The sequence below is a fragment of the Rana temporaria genome, chromosome 2 (genome assembly GCF_905171775.1).
Source record: "Rana temporaria chromosome 2, aRanTem1.1, whole genome shotgun sequence".
In the NCBI taxonomy this organism is placed as follows: domain Eukaryota; kingdom Metazoa; phylum Chordata; class Amphibia; order Anura; family Ranidae; genus Rana; species Rana temporaria.
The window spans coordinates 58,741,086-58,751,843 of NC_053490.1; the positions used below are offsets into that span (position 1 = coordinate 58,741,086).

The window sequence follows — 10,758 nt, forward strand, 5'->3', positions numbered from 1 at the left end:
CCTCTAGAAAAAACAATGTTTTTTTCAACGTTATCATTAAAACGGCCTTGCCTACACACGATAGTGAAAAAAAATGCTCTAGCAAAGCACGGTGACGTACAACACATACGACGGCACTATAAAGGGGAAGTTCCATGCGGATGGCGCCACCCTTGGGGCTGCTTTTGCTGATTTCGTGTTTGTAAAAGACGATTTGCGCTTTTCTGTCTGTTACAGCGTGATGAATGTGCTTACTCCATTACAAACGGTAGTTTTACCAGAACGAGCGCTCCCGTCTCATAACTTGCTTCTGAGCATGCGCAGGTTTTTCATGTCGTTAAAGCCCACACACAACATAGTTTAAAATGTTGTTAAAAAATAGAGCATGTTCGAAAAAAAATGTTTTTGGTTTATAGAACCCGAAAAATGCTCTGAAGCCCACACACGATCGTTTTTAATGCCATTTTTTAAAAACAACGTTTTTTACAACCCGAAAAATTATCGCGTGTACGCGGCATCAGGCTCAACGAAGCAGCTAAGAAAGGAGGAGGTCAGCAATGGCAGTTTCTGTATTTCCCTCACTTCTGGTTTCCTTTAATATTTTAAAGTCTAACAATGAAGGACATTTTATCCAAAGCGATGTCGTAACTGGCTGATGGTTCCAGACTTCCATTTCTTTGTACTCCCTAAAAGCATTTTAGAACTCATCCTTTTGTTCAACATAAAAAATATATTTTCTGTAGGTTTTGTGTGCAGCCATTTGGGAGATGAACAGATTTTATATTAATTATTTAGAAATAATTCATGAGACTGGATTTGCAATGTGGGTTGGAAAATAGCATCCTGCCGTAAGATTTTTTTTTTTTATAAAGTTAAGTTGCTGCTTTTAGCATGTGTGTGTAGAGTTTTCTTTTAAAATTGAATTCCATTCAAACAGCTTAAATCACAGACTAATAGCTGGAATCAAGTATCCCGCCGCATCTTTGCGGCGGCGTAGCGTATCGTATTTACACTACGCCGCCGTAAGTTAGCTAGGCAAGTACTGTATTCACAAAGTACTTGCCTGCTAAGTTACGGCGGCATAGCGTAAATGCGGCCGGCGTAAGCACGCCTAATTCAAATTAGGCTGAAGGGGCGTGTTTTATGTTAATGGGGGGTGACCTGATGTGATTGAAGTTTTTTTACGAACGGCGCATGCGCCGTCCGTGTACATATCCCAGTGTGCATTGCTCCAAAGTACGCCGCAAGGACGTATTGATTTCGACGTGGACGTAAATTACGTCCATCCGTATTCACGGACGACTTACACAAACAACGTAAAATTTACAAATTTCGACGTGGGAACGACGGCCATACTTAAAGCGGATCGCCCGCGGCCTAATCGAGTTTTTTTTTTATCCCCATTGATATCTCTATTAGCACTGCTGTGCTAAACTCACGATTCCGGGGTTCGTCCGTTGCTCCGCTTCTATTTCAGCCCCAAGAATAACTTATATTCTCCCTCGCGTCCCGTGGCCATTTTAGCTTTGGGCACGCGATTCCAGCAAGGAGTTACTTCCTATTTGCGGTGGATGCTGTCCCAGCATCCACCGCAAAATCTCGTTCATGCGCAGTGTCGAATGTTCCCTGGCGGCTTGAGCGTCTCTGTTGCCATCGCAACGGCAGGCGTATGAATGAAAAGTTCCCGCCCCGTTGTGATGATAACAGAGCCTCGTGGAACACAGCAACAGACTGAGAGACTCACAGCAGAGAAGACCGGACTAGCAAGGTAAGAAAATTACTGAATGATTTTATAGTATAATAAACATAATCATTGTTTCATTATAGAAATAGAATCTAACGACAGTATAAAATAGTTTTTTAATTGTTATAACTAATTACTGACTAAAAATTTTTTTTTATTCCATAAAATCATAAAAAAAAATCTAAAATTTAATACACAAATATAATGTTATATTCATATATATTTAAAAATATTTGTTAGATTTTTGATTGATGTTTGTGCTTCTTTTTTTTTAGATTATTGTAAAAACAAATATATCTATAAAATAATCATTGTACTTCTATATGCCTTCATTTTTTTTTTATTGTTATATATAATATATTAATTGCCTATAAATAAATATATTATATCATTTATGAGTATTTATGTTGGTTTATATATATATATATATATATATATATATATATATATATATATATATATATAGAGAGAGATATAGAGAGTTAGATATATAGATATATGTGTATATATATATCTATATATAGAGGGTGATAGAATGTGACAGACATTATATATATATATATATATATATATATATATATATATATATATATATATATATATATATATATATATATATATATATAATGTGTGAGAGAGAGACATTATATATATATATATATATATATATATATATATATAATGTGTGAGAGAGAGACATTATATATATATATATATATATATATATATATATATATATATATATCTCACTCCATATTGTTTATATATATATATATATATATATATATATATATATATATATATATATATATATATATATATATATATATATATATCTATATTTATTTATTGATTGATTTATGAGAAATCTTCATATACATATATATGAAATTATATATAGATATATAAACAATCATATGTGTGTATATCCATAAATATATTATTGATGATTTTATATACATATAGATATATAATAAATCATTTAGCTATAAATATATATATATATATATATATATATATATATATATATATATATATATCTATATATATCTATATATATCTCTTCAATTAGATTAAATAAAATAAAAATAGTGTGTATGTGTATATATATGTATATATATATACACACATATCTCTCTTTCTCTCTCTCTCTCCCTCTCTCTCAAAAATCTTATTTTAATTGTAAAAAAATTGGTGAAATATAGATATCTACATGAATTAATGTATGTGTATATAAAATCATTATATATATATATATATATATATATATATATATATATACACACATATACACATATATATATATATATATATATATATATATATATATATATATTTTTTTTAAATGTAAATAACACTCTACATTTTATTTCATTTTTCACTTGTATAATAGCATGAATTTGTTTTATTTGGACAGGTGAAAATGGACAGGTTTTCTTGTCTGCTTTTGTTTAAACCAGAAAGAGCACTGTCTATTATCACTGATCTTATCTACTGTCTGAGTATAGTCTTTTTTTTTCAAGCCGGTTTTATCAGGCTCTTTAGCCGTTATCAACATATGCTTGTGACTGCCTAAGCAAAAAACAGGCCACCTGTATTTATTTAAGTCTATCTTACATTGTTGGGCCAAGAGACGTCATGACTCAGACAGACACACAGTAAATAACATTAATTCAAAAGATAATCAAATCTACACTAATATAAAAAAAATCTAGGCCTGTTTAGGATAAGACAAGCCTTGTAGAGGAATTTTTTTCTAACAGACAGATCCTACACTATTTATTTCTATTTAGCCTTAAACTTCACAATAAAAAAAAAAAAATGTGTTAAGTTTTACATTATTATTGTAATTATTATAAATAGGATTAAATAAAGTATAATATTGTTCATATAGTATTTAAAACTTTATTTTTTATTTCATTAAATCTAGATAATATTCAAAAGATATAAAAATCTAATCCACCATTGAAATGGTAAGTTAAATTGTTCTAATATTTAGCTTTATATGTTGTTATATTTTTTTAAAATATACAATTATTTCTTTTCATTTTATTTTAAGGAGAGTGATCCCAGATCTCCTGCGGAAAGAGCAGCAAGCTACAGCTTATTGAGTGAAGAGGAAAGAGTAAGTTTCATTATTTAATTTTAATATAAAATTTGAATTAAAAAAAAAAAAAAAAATTATATATATCTAAAAATATTTATTTAGAGTTTCTGTGTGTATATAGAGATATACACACAAAATATATATTTATATATGTATACCTCTATTTTTTAAAAGAAATCAAAAAAATACACTGTGTATATTTGAGTGTATTTAATAAAATACTGTATTGTTATAAATACATTTTTATATATAAATACATTCAAATATATAATTACATGTGTGTGTGTGTGTATATATATGTATATGCACACACGCACACCAGAACACACATTCTAATTATTTCACTATATTAACGAGTATCTAATATTTTTTTCATTTTTTAGATTTAATCCTACATATAGATATATATATATATATAGATATATATATATATATATATATATATATATATATATATATATATATGTGTGTGTGTGAATATATATATATATATATATATATATATATATATATATATATATATATAAATTAATCTTGCTATCTAGTGAATTTTGTAAAAATGTTATAAAATCTGATATGCTGGTTTATATATTTATGTATGTTTGTGTTTGTATATGTATATATATATAGATTATATATATATATGTGTTTGTATATGTATATATATATAGATTATATATATATATATATACATATATACACACACATATATAGATATATATATATATATATATATATATATATATATATGTATATATATATATATATATATATATATGTAGTGATATAATCATTCTCTTTTTGTGTTTGTGTAGATATATAAGTTTATTTAATTACATATTAGTGTATATTTAAAATAAATATTACATAAATAAATACATATATATATATATATATATATCTATAAAAAATGAGCAGAATACACTTAAATATATATAGTGGAATTGCTAAGAGATAGGGTGTGTGTGTGTGTGTAATATATATATAATTATCAAAATATTTGTATTTTTTTTTTTGTTTTAGATTAACAAATATAAACACATACAAAATATAACTATTATGTTCTTTGTGTTGTTTTTATAATAAATATGTAAAAAAAAATATTTATTTACTTATTATTGAAACAATTCAAAGAATTTAATATTTATATTTTGTATGTGTGTTTATATTTGTTAATATAAAACAAAATAAAAAGACATATATTTTGTTAGAATATATATATAGAGATAGATATAGATATATATAATCTCACACACAGAAAACATAGATATTTATATTTTTAAATATATTTATTTAAAAAACATATAGATATACAATGTCTATATACATATAATATCTATATATATATATATATAGAACATCTAATTATATATCTATATCTATATATTTATATATATATATATATATCTATATATATCTCTATATATATATATATATATATATATATATATATATATATATATATATATATATAAATAAATTTTTTTTAGGCGCGCACACATACACACAAAAAACATTTTTATATATTTACAAACAAAGTTAATATTATTTTTTATGAATAACTTGTTATTTTATAATACCAGACAAACTATTTTTTTAAAATAGATGTGCAGACATAGATATATGTGTATGTATTCATATATGATATTTTGGATCTATATTATTTTTTGGATCTATATTATTTTTTTTCCTTTGTAGTGGAATATTCTTAGAAATCAGTTGTTAGCTAGGTATCCACCACGAGAAAATGATCCGGCATTCCCAATCAACCCGACCATTGGCTCTTCTACCAGGAGTAATTCCTCCGAATCACAAGTGACTGACAGAATCGGAACCAAAAATTGGTGTTCATGCCAGAATTGCATTGCAATGCCCACGAACGTTGAAGCCGTTTGCTGCCAAGAACTTGAGGAAGTCAAAGAATATATTCCACCAGGAAAAATTTGCATAACAGAAGTTGAAATTTTCAATACAGTGGTAGCCTCAGATAGACTAATACCAATAATAAACAATATAGTATTTTATGACGAACGACCAGAGGTAGATCCTGACAACAACAGGTAAATATAAAAAGATATATGTTGATCCTACTTACACTAATATATTTCTCCTTTTACTAATATTTTTTTATTTTGATAACATTTTTATTTTTTTATTAGGAGATTAAGAAAAATAGCATATAGGACATATATATCCTGTATCTATGGCTTCCTAGGGAAAGGTAACAGGAGGGTGATCCCGTCATGTGCAGTCAACATCATACGCCTGCTTTTTCCAGATCCCAATGGTACATATGTAGGATTTATGTATTCTGAGGACTATAATGCATCAGAGATGGCTTATCATTAATTATTTAATTTAAAATGTTAATTTTTGTTGTTGTCTTTTTTTTTTGGTTGTTTTTTCATATATTAAAGTTTTGTATGTAATTTAACATAATAAAAAGAGTTATATTTAAAATAACAATATTTTTCTGTCTTTTATTATAAATAATGCTTTAGGTAACATTTGTTTTCTACTAATATTAAAATAGATCCATAAACTTCTTTTTAAACAAAATTTTTATTGAAATGTTGACAAATTTAACAAAAAAAATTAAACATATTTACAATATATATAATAAGAAATATATCTGTTATATCAATATTAAGAGTAAAAAAAAAGGAACAGTAGAAGGCATTTATTAGTCTTTACTAGTAGGGAAACGGGACATGTGTGCTTTAACAGCTAGACTGGTTTCCGGCCTTTCTAGTGAGGCAATGTTTTGGGGCATTTCCGTTTTCCTGCTTCGCCAAGTACTTGTCAGATTTCCATTCACGATTGATATCATGTCTGCTAGTATTGCAAAAGCATGGTTATTGTTAATCTTCTCATAGACATTTCTGACAATCCATTTTTTGCGACCCCTGGGAAACTCTAAGTTTTTCCTTTCGACCCAATATTCCGCACCACTTTCATCTCGTTTTTTTGTCATGGCAGGTTTCCGTATCACATTATGATTGTGGCTCAAGGCCGCCAATTTGGTTCTTGCATCCATTGAATCTATACCGAAATGTATTCTTTTTGGACGATATTTTAAAATCATACTGTGATACGTCTCAATGACCCCTGTCTGACAAAAATACGTGAGGTGTTTCATGTCCTTATCAAGTTGTTGATTCAAAACAATTGAGGATAATCCATGATACGCAGGTGTACTTAAAGTCAACCACGGAATAGTCGGGGTTTCCACACTGAGTTCACTGTGTCGGCATTTATGCTCTACATCGTCAATTTTCCATTGGTGAACATTTGTCACATGGTGTAGTAGAGAATGCCAAAGTTCACGGAAAATATCTTCGCTCCCTTCGCATGCTCTAGAACACCAATAGAAATGATTCACTATGGGGGAAATCCACTTCAAAATTTCACGATATATTGTTTTTTTTGAAATTTTTGTCAATTTGCTTTTTATATTTTTTGCATAATGCCACATGTCAAATTGGTGTCTTATGTATGCATATTTTTCACTTAACAATTTTCGTATGCCAGTGTGCCGATCTGTTCCGATCATTTTTACATCTAATCCTTTGCCAATTATCCTATCCAAGCATTTTTGAAAGCCAAATTTCTCCATCGCAACCGATGAAGTTGTTTGTGACACCTGCACCATTTCATAATCTACAATTTTTTTGGAATCAAGATCCATGAAAGTGTATGTTGAATATTTTGCCGAAAAACCAGGGCTGTCGCATTGGCCGTCACCAATAATGCACAAGGGTTTAGAACGCAAATCTTCAGTCACTTTCTGAATTTCTGTTTGCCAGCTGTGGTCGATTGCCTTAAAAATGTATTGATTCTGTGCTCTATTAAAAGAAGATTTTCCAAAAATCTGGATTCCACAAAGGTCAAACATTTCCTTTACCTTTGTAAAATTTCCTCCACTTACAGTGATTGCACCTGCCAACAAAATATTTCCCGCGGCGTAATTTTTAATTTTAGGCTGGCTACTCCAAAGTTTGAGTCGATGATCTCCTTTACATATCGAGTAGACTACAATCATGGTACCAATTGTTTGTTTTTCCAATTTTATGATACTTTCGGTACACTCTGCACTGGGACAGCTCATTTTTAAAAGCAGTATATCAAGACTATTTTCAAAAATGATGAATTTTCTCTCCTTCACCAAATTCACATGAGCTGCAAGTACATCAACAGATTCTGGTTCATGTGGAGTTTGAGTGTCATCCACACTCTCAGCGAGACTCATGTCTTCCTTCTCTGGAGTGTCACAGTCCGATAGATGGAAACTGGGATCATTTTCGTAGGCCAATTTACGCCTTCTTATAGGCAATGGACTTTCTATGATTAAGGGTGACATTGCTCCTTGAGTGGCTGAGGAATGTGCATGAATAATTGGTGTTGATACCTCAAGTGGTGGTGGCATAACATCTTCTTCGGTAATTACATAATCGTGATCCAAATCTAAAATTTCCTGACTTGCAATTTTACAGGTGGCTTCCTCTGATAGATCGAGTGGCAAATCAAATATAGCAGTTTGTGTAGCTGCATCGACTTTTAAAGTGTTGCATTTACATGCAACTAAAATTTGAGATGTTGAAGCCTTATTCAATGTAGATTTTTTGAGTCGGTTAATTTTTTTTACCCACTTATTTTGGTCAGACAATGTCAAAGGTGTTTCCTCAAATATTGTTGGTACAGCGTCAGTTTTGAGTTTACGCCTTTTTCCTTGACCAGTAAAAGATTCATCTGTGAAGTGGCCTGAACAGAGGCGGTAAAAGTCGCTGCGCTTATCTTGAAGTATAAGAGGAATATATTCCTCTATCAATGCTTCCTGCATACCTGCATTTCCTAGCCATATCCTTATCTTCTCACTATCTTTTGGAAACGTAAGATATTTTAGGTCTGTCTGTACTTCTTTAGGACCAGTGTGATGTTTGCACACTAAGGCAAAACAGGCCGGCATTTCTAAATAATGAATGAATAAATAAAAATATTTTAATTTTATTAACGCAGTTACATATCAAAGCTACATTAAAATAAGCAACATTCTAAATTACACTACTAAGTATTAAACCCCTGATATCTCTCTCTCAATAAATATATATATATATATATATATATATATATATATATATATATATATATATATATATATATATATATATATATATACATACATACATACATACACATATATCAATTTTTATTTTTGACTTTTTTAGAAAATTATTAGTTAATAATCATTATTTTAATATAATAACATATTAAAAAAAATAAAACATAAGAAACAAAGTAAGTATATAACCAATAATTTTATTTAGATAAAAAAACAAAATAATTATTAATCTTTACAAATTAATACACATTTTATTCATTACTTAGATATGATTTAAAAAAAATAAAAAATAAAGAGAGTGTGATAGAGAAAAAATTATCAAGGACTAATGTTCATATAAGAAAAATGAATGTGTTAAAAAGGATATAATATAAAATTGAAGGGGGGGGGTGGGGTACAGATGTAATCAAAGATTTTTTAATATTAATTAATTTAGTTTTAGTTTGAATAAATTTTTATAAAAAGATGAATAGAGAGGGACATATAGAGAGACAATATAGAAGGGGGAGATAGGAGACGGTGGAGTAGGTGACAGAATAGTGTGATTAAGAAGAGAGAGAGGAGTGGGAGGAGTGAGATTGCAATAAGATGTGGATGGGTTAGAGAAGAGTGGCATCGGAAAAGGGGCATAGACAAGGGGGTGATAGGACAGGGTTGACAGAGAACGGAGGCAATAGAAGAGATGGGTGGTCAGAGAGAAGATAGCAAAAGCAGATGTGTGGGGTAAAATAGGGCTATACTAAGGGGGGAGTGGGGGTGAGCGAGAAAAGCGGTCAATAAATGGTGGCTCTTGTGGAGAAAAGATATCAATAGTAGTGAGATAGGGGGGAGAAGAGGGCAATAAGAGGGGGTTTGTGCTAGAGAAAGAGGAGGCATATAGCATAGCGATATGAGAGGGGAGAAGGGGGCGTTAGAAGGCGGGGGTTGGAGAGATGGGGGCAAGAGAAGGGGGGGGGGGTTGGTTTCTATTTGTTAAAGAAATTTTGAAATTCTAATATAGACGTGGAATATAGAATAGTAAACAGTTTGACAGAGAGAGAGGGGATAAAGGTGGACAGTGAAATATGTTGTTTGAAAATTTAAAATGAGATAGAATCTAAAATTATATAAAAGAAGAAAGATACATGTAAATATGTTAAAAAAAAACATGTTATTAATAATACAACATTAATTATTTTTTCAAAACAAGCAGAACCAATAGTAAGACAATTAATAAAATTAAGATAGTTGAAATAAAATTAATAAAATATGTGTAGTTAAAAAATAAAAAGGGGGCATAGAGAGGTGAAAGAATGTGGTTGTGGTAGAAAGAGAGATGTTAGATTAGTGTGGTGGTGTTGGTTGTTGTATATAGAGAAGTGAGAGTGGGTGTGGGGGGGGGGGGGTGGTAGTAGATAATTGAGACATTAATTGATAGAGTCATGATAGAGTGGGTGGTGGTGGATATAGACATTAGAGTGTGGGCGGTGGTTAGACAGATTAGAGAGTTGGTGGTGTATGGAGAGATGTTAGAGTGTGGTAGTGGATAGAAATAGAAATCTTAGATTTGTGGGGGAGGTTGTACATAGAGAGATGAGAGTGGGGGGGGGGTGTGAGGTACAGAGGTCAGAAAATGATGGATAGAGAGATGAGATTTGAGGCGGTGGTGGATAGAGAGATGGGAGAGTGGGTGGTTATAGAGAGAGAAGTGATGGGGGATAGAGAAATAGCATAGTGGGTTTGGGTGGCTATAGAAAAGGATAGATGAAAGAGTGGGGGGGTGGTGGTGCATAGAGAGATATTAGGTTGTGTGGGTAGTGGGGGATTCAC

At 30.2% G+C, this 10,758-nt stretch overlaps 2 long non-coding RNA genes across 2 annotated transcripts in view; one reads left to right on the forward strand and one right to left on the reverse strand.

Moving 5' to 3' along the window:
* The first annotated feature begins 1,341 nt into the window (after nucleotides 1-1,341).
* LOC120928522 lies at nucleotides 1,342-6,293 on the forward strand. The gene is made up of 4 exons (XR_005747201.1): nucleotides 1,342-1,747; nucleotides 3,654-3,696; nucleotides 3,783-3,848; nucleotides 5,529-6,293. It is a non-coding gene; the product is annotated as an uncharacterized LOC120928522 (long non-coding RNA).
* A 2,833-nt stretch (nucleotides 6,294-9,126) lies between these two features.
* Nucleotides 9,127-10,758, reverse strand: part of LOC120929044 — a 2,667-nt gene continuing 1,035 nt past the window's right edge. Inside the window, exon 2 of the long non-coding RNA XR_005747334.1 lies at nucleotides 9,127-10,758. This exon is cut by the window's right edge and continues 296 nt beyond it. This is a non-coding gene — a long non-coding RNA (uncharacterized LOC120929044).